Source organism: Oncorhynchus gorbuscha, linkage group LG01 (assembly GCF_021184085.1).
Source record: "Oncorhynchus gorbuscha isolate QuinsamMale2020 ecotype Even-year linkage group LG01, OgorEven_v1.0, whole genome shotgun sequence".
In the NCBI taxonomy this organism is placed as follows: domain Eukaryota; kingdom Metazoa; phylum Chordata; class Actinopteri; order Salmoniformes; family Salmonidae; genus Oncorhynchus; species Oncorhynchus gorbuscha.
Genome location: NC_060173.1, coordinates 65,094,829 through 65,109,687, shown reverse-complemented (window position 1 = coordinate 65,109,687; position 14,859 = coordinate 65,094,829).

Here is a 14,859-nt window from a genome sequence, read left to right as displayed (position 1 = left end):
CTCAGTATCCCTTTAATTAAGTCATGTCAGTGTCTGGAATAATATACTTTCTGCCATGAGTGATTTATAAGACATATTATTTTCAAAACAATATCATGACAATACCTGCACACTGTCAAAAGCTAATTTTCCATCGATGAACAAAAACCTACTCACCAGTTTTCTAGTCACTTTTTCAGGATCCATCCTGTCGTTTTTGTCTCCCCATCTTCTTCTCCCCTTTTAGCTTTGCAACCTACAAATTGTTCAAATGAAATAAGTTCAATATGTCAAATAATTATCCAAAGTCAAAATGACACAGCCAGATATTGAAATCTGAGTTCGGTCTGACGATGAGTCTGGCTTAGCTGTATAATGATACAAATATTACATACAAATAGCGATTATCCCATAGAGTAGAACAGACATTCCTAATCCAGTGTTGGTTTGAGTAAACAGCAAGTAGACACTCTTCACAGGTGATGTATCTCCGACCCAACACCTGTTATCCTTATATGTGCATTCTGAGTTGGAGGCCCCCCAAAAAGTGATCCAGTGATTGGATCTTCTAACTTGGAGACAATTCTATTGAGCCTGAGAAAGCTATTTCCTCACCCCCAATTCCGAGCCCGTCCTAGCCATGATCTCCTAGCCATGATCTTCCCCTCCCGGGGAAGGCCTGCCCGCTCCAAGACCTCTCCATCGCGATTAACTCCGCCCTCCAGACGTTCCTTTGGACAGTAATGTTCGAGCCTGGGTGAATTTCGATTTGCAAAACATAAACAATTAATTCAGATGCTGTAAAAGACTAGAAAGTACTGTAAGTACAATAACAATAAATCCCCTATTTGAAAGTCATATTAGCTAATACATTGACATGTATTTAAAAATATACCTTTATTTATTTTAACCTCAGATATAAAGTTAACAATCATGTACTATGTTTCAATAAAAATGAATACACACATAAAGAAGCCTATTTTGACCTTTTAAATTACTAAACCAGCTAATTGTGAACCAGCTAACGGTAGCCCGTCAGCTAATAGTGACCCTAAAGGCTTGATAGGCTAGCGTTAGCGCTATTAGCTTAGCGTTAGAGCATATACAGGTTTACAAAATAATAGTAGATTACAACCATATTCAGTCATTGATTACATCAACAATATCTAAACCTGTTTGATAAATACAATGTGATTCCATAACCTTATGGCGGCCACAACTAATAGTGTACAAAAATAAACATTCATACGTACAGTAGATGGGTTTCTGTGCGTTGAAACAAATGTGCACATTATAAACCTACAATAGTCTACACCATCTCAATCTAATCTCAAAATGAGATGGTAAGTATCATCTACAGTAGATACAAGAAACAACAAAGTAGACATGAGGTTGCCTAACACTAAATGCAATTAGAAAATAATTAATCCCTGTGTGAAATGTATGTATTTAAAAAAAAATATATATGCCATGTAAAAAAAAAACTTTTCTGGAATACATCTTAAAGCAATACATGCATAAAAAAGTAATGTTCTGAGTAAATTTTGCATGATGAAAATACATATCCATTATTATACTTTTTTGTATAGGGAGGTGAGATTTATATACGCTACCGTTCAAAGGTTGTAGAACACCTACACATTCACGTGTGTTACTTTATTTTGACTATTTTCGACATTGTAGAATAATAGTGAAGACATCAACCCTATGAAATAACATATATGGAAACATGTAGTAACCCAAAAAAACTGTTAAGCATATGTGGGAACTCCTTCAAAACCATAGTTTGTTAACAAGACATTTGTGGATTGGTTGAAAAACAAGTTTTTAATGACTCCAACCTAAGTGTATGTAAACTTCCCACTTAAACTGTATGTGGGAACTCCTTCAAGACTGTTGGAAAAGCATTCCATGTGAAGCTGGTTGAGAGAAAGCCAAGTGTGTGCAAAGCTGTCACCAAGGCAAAGGGTGGCTATTTGAAGAATCTCAAATCTGAAATATATTTAGATTTTTTTTAAACACACCTTTGTTTACTATATGATTCCATATGTGTTAGTTTCAGTTTACTGTAATAACCTTGCCCCTGAGGGAATTGTTAAATGTTACATTTTTACATTTACATTTAAGTCATTTAGCAGACGCTCTTATCCAGAGCGACTTACAAATTGGTGCATTCACCTTATGACATCCAGTGGAACAACCACTTTACAATAGTGCATCTAAATATTTTAAGGGGGGGAGGGGGGGTGAGAAGGATTACTTTATCCTATCCTAGGTATTCCTTAAAGAGGTGGGGTTTCAGGTGTCTCCGGGAGGTGGTGATTGACTCCGCTGTCCTGGCGTCGTGAGGGAGTTTGTTCCACCATTGGGGAGCCAGAGCAGCGAACAGTTTTGACTGGGCTGAGCGGGAACTGTACTTCCTCAGTGGTAGGGAAGCGAGCAGGCCAGAGGTGGATGAACGCAGTGCCCTTATTTGGGTGTAAGGCCTGATCAGAGCCTGGAGGTACTGAGGTGCCGTTCCCCTCACAGCTCCGTAGGCAAGCACCATGGTCTTGTAGCGGATGCGAGCTTCAACTGGAAGCCAGTGGAGAGAGCGGAGGAGCGGGGTGACGTGAGAGAACTTGGGAAGGTTGAACACTAGACGGGCTGCGGCGTTCTGGATGAGTTGTAGGGGTTTAATGGCACAGGCAGGGAGCCCAGCCAACAGCGAGTTGCAGTAATCCAGACGGGAGATGACAAGTGCCTGGATTAGGACCTGCGCCGCTTCCTGTGTGAGGCAGGGTTGTACTCTGCGGATGTTGTAGAGCATGAACCTACAGGAACGGGCCACCGCCTTGATGTTAGTTGAGAACGACAGGGTGTTGTCCAGGATCACGCCAAGGTTCTTAGCGCTCTGGGAGGAGGACACAATGGAGTTGTCAACCCGTGATGGCGAGATCATGGAACGGGCAGTCCTTCCCCGGGAGGAAGAGCAGCTCCGTCTTGCCGAAGTTCAGCTTGAGGTGGTGATCCGTCATCCACACTGATATGTCTGCCAGACATGCAGAGATGCGATTCGCCACCTGGTCATCAGAAGGGGGAAAGGAGAAGATTAATTGTGTGTCGTCAGCATAGCAATGATAGGAGAGACCATGTGAGGTTATGACAGAGCCAAGTGACTTGGTGTATAGCGAGAATAGGAGAGGGCCTAGAACAGAGCCCTGGGGGACACCAGTGGTGAGAGCGCGTGGTGAGGAGACAGATTCTCGCCACGCCACCTGGTAGGAGCGACCTGTCAGGTAGGACGCAATCCAAGCGTGGGCCGCGCCGGAGATGCCCAACTCGGAGAGGGTGGAGAGGAGGATCTGATGGTTCACAGTATCGAAGGCAGCCGATAGGTCTAGAAGGATGAGAGCAGAGGAGAGAGAGTTAGCTTTAGCGGTGCGGAGCGCCTCCGTGATACAGAGAAGAGCAGTCTCAGTTGAATGACTAGTCTTTATGTTAGCACCCAGCCCTAGTACTCTGTGAGCTCTTGTTGATCCCGGTGGACTCTCTTGTGGAGTTCTGTTTTTTGTTCTTGTTTGTTTGTTTTTTGAGTATCTTTTGAGGCTTTTTGTGCTGTGCCTTCCACTTTGTGGATTTGCCTTTTTGTCTTGGAGGATTGCCTTTGTTCTTGTGGAATTCCTTTTGAGGTTGTGGAGTTACATGTTTTCCTGAAGAACTTCACTTTTTACTTCATTAAATACACCGTCTCAAGTACTGCTGTGTCTGCCTCATCTTCTGGGTTCTGCTGACTATTCGTGGCTCAGTTGGTTTAGTGACTGTTTCTCACTCCGGAGACCTGGGTTCGTAACCGGGTCCTGACAATAGACACTATTTGTTTGACACATTTTTCAAGGGGAGAGAGAGAGAGATCAGTGAATTTCATATTATAAAAAACAACAACATTTTAATAAGAAGCTATCCTTTTTAGATAAAACTATACTAAATATAATCACCTCACCAAATAATTGTTTAAACTATTTTGCAAAGGTCTACAGTAGCCGCAACAGCACTCTGTAGGGTAGCACCATGGTATAGCTGGAGGACAGCAAGCTTCCGTCCTCCTCTGAGTACATTGACTTACATAAACCTAGGAGACTCATGGTTCTCAGCCCGTTCCATAGACTTTCACAGTAATTATGACAACTCCCGGAGGACGTCCTCCAAACTATTAGAACTCTTGTAGCATAAACTGACATGATGCCCACCCAATCAAATGATCAGAGAAATAATTGAGTACTGAAAACATAAGATGCAGTGCAAAATAATGTGGTGAGTAGTTGACTCAGAGAGAGAAAGAAAATAGTTGAACAGTTTTCAACAAACTAATTTCTTCCTAAATGAAGGTAAGCTAGAGAGAGAAATTACATTTGTTTTCAGTTTCACTTACTTAGCTAAGACATGCAGCTAGCTATTTTAGCCTACTGAAACACCCTGTTCGAACAGAGGGATGCTATGTTAGCTAGCTGGTTATGACTATCCAAACAACAAAACCTTGGAACTCTTGCAAGTCGAGGTAAGTTTTTGGTTTTACAAATGTATTGCCACCGGGACCTGCCGACATAACTGCTTACTGTTTGGTTACTGCATGATTGTAGTGGGTTTACTAACGTGTTAGTTCTATTAGCTACGCTGACTATGACGTTACTTTAGCTAATATGTTGATAACGATGTAGGCTGTGTGTAGCAGTTTGACTTGGAAGGTTGGTCACATACAGCTGATGTGTTGTGCATTGAAGTCCACAAGCGAAGGGAAGAGGTGAAAGGAGGAGAGTGCATAATGTAGATGCGAGAAGGAATACAATGTGGCTGCTATAAAACTGTGAACTGTATTAGCCCATGATCAGTGGTGTATTCATTCAGCCGATTCTGTTGAAAAACATTTCTTAAACAGAAGCAAACGGAACAAAACGGGGATAAACATACCTGCATTTGTCCAATGGAAACGCTCGTTTGCAACTGTTGGACTAATGATTGCACCCACTATCAGCTAAATGCAGGCAAGAGTGCTCAAGGCGGTATTGAATGTCACTGTCTGTCCATGTGTCACATCAAATGTGTCTCTCGACCTGTGTGCACCACACCGACGCTGCAAACTTTTATTCATAGGCTAGGTTGTAGCAACCTCATGATGGGTATAGGTAAAATTAAACCTATCGCTGTTACATTTAACTGGGTGAATGGAATATGAATGACAGTCATCCAATATGCTGTAACTGAAATAATGCCATGCTCATGAAAAACAATCATCGTCCTCCCTCATTTGCATTGGCACTGATCGCCACTGGTGTCTGTGTAATGGGGTTTGTGAGTACAAACATGATTTTACTGTAAGTTTGATTTTATACAATGGAAAGAGAATGAATTGTGGCACTGTGTAGTTTTTTTTAGTGTGGTAATAAATTAGTTGCATCTGCATTACAGCATTCATGGTAGGAATGAAGCAGTGATAATTGGAAGAAGCTGTAGATTTTGAATGGGAAAATATTATGATGACACTGGTACATCATCATAGCCTGAAGAGCAAGGAGACAGCCAGGGCTGGACTACCGAATTTAGGGCTCCAGGGCAACCCAACCCCCCTTCAAAACAAAATATGTTTTTGGGGGAATACAGTTTTTTTATTTAGGAAAGCAGCTAACTTCCTGCATTTCAACACATTTTGCTGTAGAGCAGTTTGAAAAATCCGCAGTTTCATAATGCTATTCTACACATTTTGTCATAACGTTAACTTCTTCGAGATAGGGGCACTCTTTTAATTTATGGATAAAAAGCGTTCCCGTTTTAAACAAGATATTTTGTCACGAAAAGATGCTCGACTATGCATGTAATTGACAGCATTGGTAAGAAAAAACTCTGACGTTTCCAAAACTGCAAAGATATTATCTGTGAGTGCCCCAGAACTAATGCTACAGGTGAAACCAAGATGAAGTTTCATACAGGAAATGCCCCAGATTCTGAAGGCGCTGTGTTCCAATGTCTCCTTATTTGGCTGTGAATGCGCCAGGAATGAGACTGCCCTTTCTGTCGTTTCCCCAAGGTGTCTGCAGCATTGTGACGTATTTGTAGGCATATCATTGGAAGATTGACCATAAGAGACTACATTTACCAGGTGTCCGCCCGGTGTCCTCCGTCAAAATTATTGCGTAATCTCCAGGTTCATGCGCGTTCCATTTTCTTCAGAAGAGAAACCAAACTGCCACGAATGATTTATCGTCGATAGATATGTGAAAAACACCTTGAGGATTGATTCTAAACAACGTTTGCCATGTTTCTGTCGCTATTATGGAGTTAATTTGGAAAAAAGTTTGCGTTTTAATGACTTAATTTTCGTTTTTTTTCTTACCCAAACGTGCTGAAGAAAACGGAGCGATTTGTCAACACAAATAATATTTTTGTAAAAACTGAACATTTGCTATCTAACTGAGAGTCTCCTCATTGAAAACATCTAAAGTGCTTCAAAGGGAAATGATTTTATTTGAATGCTTTTCTGGATTTTGTGAAAATGTTGCATGCTGAATGCTTGTTTAGCTTTGGTTCAAAAGCATATTTTGAAAATCTGAGATGACAGTGTTGTTAACAAAAGGCTAAGCTTGAGAGCTAGCATATTTATTTCATTTCATTTGCAATTTTCATGAATAGTTAATGTTGCGTTATGCTAATGAGCTTGCGGATAGATTTACACAATCCGGGATTCAGGTTTTTTTCGTAGCTAAACGTGACGCAGAAAACGGAGCGATTTGTCCCAAACAAATAATCTTTCAGGAAAAACTGAACATTTGCTATCTAACCGAGAGTCTCCTCATTGAAAACATTCGAAGTTCTTCAAAGGTAAATTATTTTATTTGAATGCTTTTCTGGTTTTTGTGAAAATGTTGCCCGCTGAATGCTAACGCTAAATGGTACGCTAAATGCTACGCTAGCTATCAATACTGTTACACAAATGCTTGTTTTGCTATGGTTGAGAAGCATATTTTGAAATTCTGAGATGACAGTGTTGTTAACAAAAGGCTAAGCTTGAGAGCTAGCATATTGATTTAATTTCATTTGCGATTTTCATGAATAGTTAACGTTGCGTTATGGTAATGGGCTTGAGGCTGTAGTCACGATCCCGGATCCGGGATGCCTCGACGCTAGAAGTTAAGAGATAATTTTGCAGTTTTAAAGCTCATTTCCTGCAATTCTACACATTTTGCCATGAAACAGAGAGAGATTGTGCTGTTTTAGAGCTCATCTCATGCTATTCTTCACATTTTGCCATGAGGATTAGAGACGATTGACAGTTTTAAAGCAAATTTCCTCCTATTCTACACATTTTGCCATGAGGCTGTGAGAAAATGTTGCCGTTTTAAAGTACATTTCCTGCTTGTCTACACATTTAGCCATTGCTTATGACGTGTTCATATGCTATCTCGGGGGCCCTGTACCAGTGAACTTAGCACTTTGGTGATATTTACACTAATAAATCCTTTGAAATTGCAATGGATTTACTCCCGTCTCATGGCTGAAATTTAGTGGCGTTATTTTGAGCAGCAGTTGCCAAACAAACATTGAGTCAGTTAGAGGGCTACAGTCATGAACATCCAATGCTCTACGGTGGTCCGGAAATCATGTCGTTGCCCCTGTAGCATCCGATGGAACAGTTCAAAGGAAGAATTCACTGACTAACTTAGAGGGCAAGAAGGACTAATAATGTTCTCAGCTCTCGGTTCTAAGTAATTAAAGTCATAATTGACTGAGGAGCTCAACTCATTTTTAAATATTTTAATCTTTCATCTAAGAGAAAGAAAAATCCCAGAGACGACTAGGCTTTCCTGGAGGGTTGGCAGAATCTGCAATTCTTTTTTTCCTGTCCTTAGCTTTATCATCGTAGTCAGCTAATTGGTTAGGTTGAGTTAATTTGGCTGCCTTTTCTCATTCTGGGAGCCATTGGGGAGTCTTTAAGTAGCGATGAGGAACTCACCAGACTGAGTTTGGCCCTTCTAAATCTTAAATGAGAATAGTGGGAACAATTTTTTTGATGACTTTCGGGTGCGTGCAAATTATCTGAAAATGTTAATAAGGAACTGCATGCAAACTGTTATGGTTCCCCCCAGTACTGATGCTCATTCTGTTCACCAGTTCCGGAGGTCTACGTCACCAAACGGGATTCATTATCATCAATCCCGGACTGTTGTCTGATTACACACATCTTGTTCCTATTTCCCCTGATTAGTATGCTATATTCAGTTGAAGTGGGAAGTTTACGTACATTTTAGCCAAATACATTTAAACTCAGTGTTTCACAATTCCTGACATTTAATCCAGTAAAAGCATGTGACATTTCATAATAATAGTGGAGAAATTTATTTCAGATTTTATTTCTTTCATCACATACCCAGTGAGTCAGAAGTTTACATACACTCAATTAGTATTTGGTAGCATTGCCTTTAAATTGTTGAACTTGGGTGAAACGTTTTAAGTAGCCTTCCACAAGCTTCCCACAATAAGTTAGATGAATTTTGGCCCATTCCTCCTGACAGAGCTGGTGTAACTGAGACGGGTTTGTAGGCCTCCTTGCTCGCACACGCTTTTTCAGTTCTGCCCACACATTTTCTATGGGATTGAGGTCAGGGCTTTGAAATGACCACTCCAATACCTTGACTGTGTTGTCCTTAAGCCATTTTGCCACAACTTTGGAAGTATGCTTTTGGTCATTGTCCAAGTGGAAGACCCATTTGCGACCAAGCTTTAACTTCCTGACTGATGTCTTGAGCTGTTGCTTCAATATATCCACATAATTTTACTGCCTCATGATGCCATCTATTTTGTGACGTGCACCAGTCACTCCTGCAGCAAAGCACCCCTACAACATGATGCTGCAACCCTGTGCTTCACGGTTGGGATTTTGTTCCTCGGCTTGCAAGCCTCCCCCTTTTTCCTCAAAACATTATGATGGTCATTATGGCCAAGCAGTTATATTTTTGTTTCATCAGACCATATGATATTTCTCCAAAAAGTAAGATCTTTGTCCCCATGTGCAGTTGCAAACCGTAGTCTTGCTTTTTTATGGCAGTTTTGGAGCCGTGGCTTCTTCCTTGCTGAGTGGCCTTTCAGGTTATGTCGATATAGGACTCGTTTTACTGTGGATATAGATACTTTTGTACCTGTTTCCTCCAGCATCTTCACAAGGTCTTTTGCTGTTGTTCTGGGATTGAATGAAGAATGATGGCTGCGTGGTCCCATGGTGTTTATACTTGCATACTATTGTTTGTACAGATGAACGTGGTAGGCGTTTGGAAATTGCTCCGAAGGATGAATCAGACTTGTGGAGGTCTACATTTCTTTTTCTGAGGACTTTGCTGATTTATTTTGATTTTCCCATGATGTCAAGCAAAGAGGTACTGAGTTTGAAGGTAGGCCTTGAAATACATACACAGGTACACCTCCAATTTACTCAAATGATGTAAATTAGCCTATCAGAATCTTCTAAAGCATGACATCATTTTCTTGAATTTTCCAAGCTGTTTAAAGGCACAGTCAACTTAGTGTATGTAAACTTCTGACCCACTGGAATTGCAATACAGTGAAGTAATCTGCCTGTAAACAATAGTTGAAAAAATTCCTTGTGTCATGCACAAAGTAGATGTCCTAACCGACTTGCCAAAACTATAGTTTGTTAACAATAAATTTGTGGAGTGGTTATGCTGCTTGCTGTATATATTGTGTATTATGGGTATCGTCCCGTGTCGTTCAACAAGGTTTACCCTCACTCTTTTGTTTGGGTACAGCCCAGTGTTTTTGTATACGTGTTTGTTTTGGGTGTATTAAAAACCCCTATTTTGTATTCCTGCGCCTGTCTCCAAATCCTTCATACCAGCGTGACACAAACAAATATATTATGATTGCCTTTTCTGGCTTCTCACTTCTCAAAAGTGATCTTAAGGACAATACTATAAAGAAAACAATTCAAGTAATTGCAGTTGTTAAATACCTCCAATACCCAAATATCGACATGTATTATGTCCTTAAACATCTCACAGACAAAGACCAAAAGTAAACATGACTCAAATAGCAATATGAGATGGCTTATCTCTATTTTTCATGTCTAAATAAAATTGTCTATCTTATAACTATAATTCGTCCATCTTGTGTAACCACATCAATAGCTTAGATTATATATACAGAAATATACACATCACTGAGGAGCGAGAAGTATAGAGTGCAATATTCGAAGGACCCCTGAGACCCACATGCTTACAGTTGAGTGTTATAAAACATCATGTGACGTTGTTTACTTGTAGCAATAGTTATGGCTTCTCTGTTTATCCCCTGTGACTTACTTAATCCTTTTTGCCAAGTTTGAAATCATCCCTAGCCCCTTCCCTAGTCATAGATCTGAAAGGATTGGATGGATATAAGCAGTAGGGGAGAGTGCGTTCTGTTGAGCTGTTTTTTACATTCAGCATCACCATGTCAAGGGAAATATAGTATTCTTTTTAACAAAGATATGTACATATATTTCAGGGTGATGAGTATTCATGAAAATAATCGGAATTAGTGTAAAGATAACAGATTTGAAAACACAGCTTGTCCAGAAAAAGTGGTCTCTTGGCACAACTTACCCCGGATATGGGTCAAGTTGAGCATAGGGACAAGGTCAATTCAGCTGCCTACAAATTTCTTTACTGAATGAAATATGACCTAATATGTATGACCTACCTACCTTTTAAAACTCATGTCTATCTTTATATGCCAAACACAATTAAGCACAATCACTTTTCTGTCTTTGAATAAATGTATGCATTTTTTAACATAGGCTTAACACCTAACAAACACTTTGTACTTTTTAACACTTAACCTAGGCCATGCCTTGGTGCTGCCTCATATCCCAGTGATAATGTCTTGCAACCAAGCCTGGGAAGAAAACACTTCAATTTGCTCAACTTTCCATTGGCTCAACCATTGGCTCTGGTCAAATGGCTCAATTTATCCCACAGCAAGCATTTTGACTATATTAGCCCCAAAAGCTACAACAATGCACTTTCATGCTAGGTTTAGTACCTCATATTAGAGCTTATAGAGTCCAAACTGATGTATAGAACAGTTTACATTTTTTTAAAACTTTGGTTCAGATGCAAGCATCATGAAACCTGTAACACAATAAATTAATTTGATTTCATGAAAATGTGTTTTTTGGACCAATCTTGCCAACCCCTTTTTCCAAGTAGTTTCTTCTATCACAAAATTAAATGATTACCTCTTCCTAAATATTTGTTCACATTATTCATGTTGTGTATAGTTTGCTAAAAAACAAGGGGTGGCTCTACTAACCCTTTGGCTTACCTTATACTCCTCCCTCATATGGTATTGGCTCCACCTACATCTGTCATGCTGCTAGTTTCCATTGTATTGCCTTCACCCAATAACATGGCTGTGTTGGAAGACATTACTAGAAATCAAATCCTTGCTTCCTCTTTCCTCAATTACTCAATGCTCTTTGGAGGAGAAGGACTGATAAGTTCCAATGCACTTTGAGAGGAAACAAGGATGGAGGAAGCAAGGATTTGATGATTAGTAAGGTTTTCAGACATAGCTCATGCCTATGTGGTTGGGGCTAGCGATTGATTAGACTGCGCATCTCTTTTTCTCTCTCTCACCTCTGTCTTTCTTTATGGCAGGTTGTCTTCCTAATGATCGTTAAGCTTTGTCCATATGCCCCCTAAACCAACCCTCTTCCTCACTGCCTGCAGCTGTGAACAAATGAACAGCATGTTTGTGGCCTTAAACTCATTACGCTTACAAATTAACATGGGCCTGTTCTGATGTTTGGCTCTGAATGTCAAAGGTTAGAATTAGTTTTAGGCAAGAACTGATCCATAATCAGTTGTTAGAAGAGGAAGTGTGTACTTAAGCATGCCATTCCTACAGCAGTCAACATGACAGGGAAGAGAGCTGTTCATTTTGTCCCTCCGGCCCTCCTGTAGTAGCAGGCCTACATGTACGCTGTCTCGCACCCTGACAGCTGTAATGCGTTGATCAAATGACTCAAATTAACTGGTGCTCTAAAGAGTCAAGGAAACAAAAACAGTTGGAAATGATTAGGCCCAACCCCAGCTAGCTCCCTCTCCCTCTAGTCACCGCCTCTTCCGCCTACCGAGTTCAGAGAACCACCACCTCGTCCGGTTCATCCCTACTCCCCCTTCAGCCTCTCTCCTCATTAACCTGCACATCTCCTCCACTTACTCCGCCTCTGTTTTGCCTTCAAATGAATCATTACCATGATATGGACCAAAAAATTGTGTCAGGATATCGACAACAGTAAATGTGAAAACGGGTTTAAAAGTTCAGAAGGAGAAATCCTCCCTTTAACTCATCACAGTGTAGGCTGCTGAGGGGAAGACGGCTCATAATAATGGCCGGAATGGAGTCAATGGAATGGTACCAAGCATATGGTTTCCATGTGGTTGATACAATTCTATTGACTCTATTCCGGCCATTACTATGAGCTGTCCTCCCCTCAGCAGCCTACACTGACTCAACATGCATTACTGTCAATGGAAGATTTCCTCAAAAACTTGTGCATAGATTCCAAGTTATCATCCTAACTCAATTTTCCTGAGTAATCTTCCTGATTAACGAATAAAGTTGGAATGTTTCTCCTTCCTTTTGTTGGCTATGGATGATTTGGGATAGATTTAGGCCTATTTCAGTAATTTCCACAGTTGAAACAGTAAAGGGTTGGACCAAGTTCTCAGTTTAATTTGTGAGGACAAATTCTACCCTGAACAAAAATATATACTCAACATGCAACATTTCCAAATATTTTAATGAGTTAAAGTTCATATGAGGAAATCAGTCAATTGAAATATATTCATTAGGCCCTAATCTATATATTTCACATGACTGGGAATACAGATATGTATCTGTTGGTCACAGATACCTTAAAAAAAAGGTAGGGGTATTGATCAGAAAACCAGTCAGTATCTGGTGTGACCACCATTTTCCTCATGCAGCGCGACACATCTCCTTTGCATAGAGTTGATCAAGCTGTTGATTGTGGCCTGTGGAATGTTGTCACACTCCTCTTCAATGGCTGTGCGAAGTTGTTGGATATTGACGGGAACTGGAACACACCGTCGTACGAACTGGAACACACCGTCGTACACATTGATAGACTATCCCAAACATGCTCAGTGGGTGACATGGAAGAACTGGGATATCTTCAGCTTCCAGGAATTGTGTACAGATCCTTGCGACATTGACGGCCTCCATGAGAAATGTCAGCAGATGAGTGGCACCACAATGGGCCTCAGGATCTCGTCACGGGATCTCTGTGCATTCAAATCGACATGGATAAAATGCAATTGTGTTCGTTGTCCGTGGTCTATACCTGCCCATACCATAACCTCACCGCCACCATGGGTAACTTTGTTCACAACGTTGACATAAGCAAACTGCTTGCCCACGCGACACCATACAGTTTGCGGACGACACTTCAGTGGTAGGCCTGATTACAAACAACAACGAGACGGCCTACAGGGAGGAGGTGAGGGCCCTTGGAGTGTGGTGTCAGGAAAACAACCTCTCACTCAGCGTCACAAAACAAAGGAAATGATCGTGGACTTCATGAAACAGCAGAGGGAGCACCCCCCCATCCAAATCGATAGGACAGTAGTAAAGAAGGTGGAAAGTATTAATTCCTCGGCCTGCACAACACATCACCAGGGGGCAAACTACCTTCCCTCCAGGACACCTACAGCACCCGATGTCACAGGAAGGCCAAAAAAATCAAGGACAACAACCACCCAAGCCACTGCCTGTTCACCAGAAGGCAACCTCAGTACAGGTGCATTGAAGTTGGGACTGAGAGACTGAAAAACAGCTTCTATCTCAAGGCCATCACATCAGACTGTTAAACAGCCATCACATACATGGCTGCTGCCAACATACAGACTCAAATCTCTAGCCACTTAAATAAATGGACTTTATAAAAGGTATCACTAATCACTTTAAATAACGCCACTTTAATAATGTTTACATCTCAAATGTATATACTGTATTCTATACCATCAACTGCATCTTGCCTATGCCGCACAGCCATCGCTCATCCATATGTTTATATGTACATATTCTTATTCATCCCTTTATGTTTGTGTGTATAAGGTAGTTGTTGTGAATTTGTTAGATTACTTGTTAGATATTACTGCTAGAGGTCGACTGATTCTGATTTCTCAATGCCGATACCGATTTATTTATTTATATGTAATAATGACAATTACAACAATACTGAATTAACAATTATTTTAACTTAATATAATACATCAATAAAATCAATTTAGCCTAAATAATGAAACATGTTGAATTTGGTTGAAATAATGCAAAAACAAAGTGTTGGAGAAGGAAGTAAAAGTGCAATATGTGCTATGTAAGAAAGGATGTTCTTATAGGCACTTTAGTATTGCCAGTGTAACAGTATAGCTTCCGTCCCTCTCCTCGCTCCTCCCTGGGCTCGAACCAGCAACACAACGACAACAGCCACCATCGAAGCAGAATTACCCATGCAGAGCAAGGGGAACAACTACTAGAAGGCTCAGAGCGAGTGACGTTTGAAACTCTATTAGCGCGCGCTAACTAGCTAGCCATTTCACTTCGGTTACACCAACCTCATCTCAGGAGTTGATAGGCTTGAAGTCATAAACAGCACAATGCTTGACGCACAACAAAGAGCTGCTGGCAAAATGCACGAAAGTGCTGTTTGGATGAATTTTTACACGCCTGCTTCTGCCTACCACCGTTCAGTCAGATACCTTGATACTTGTATGCTTGTATGCTCAGTCAGATTATATCATCAACCATGTGTAGTTAACTAGTGATTAT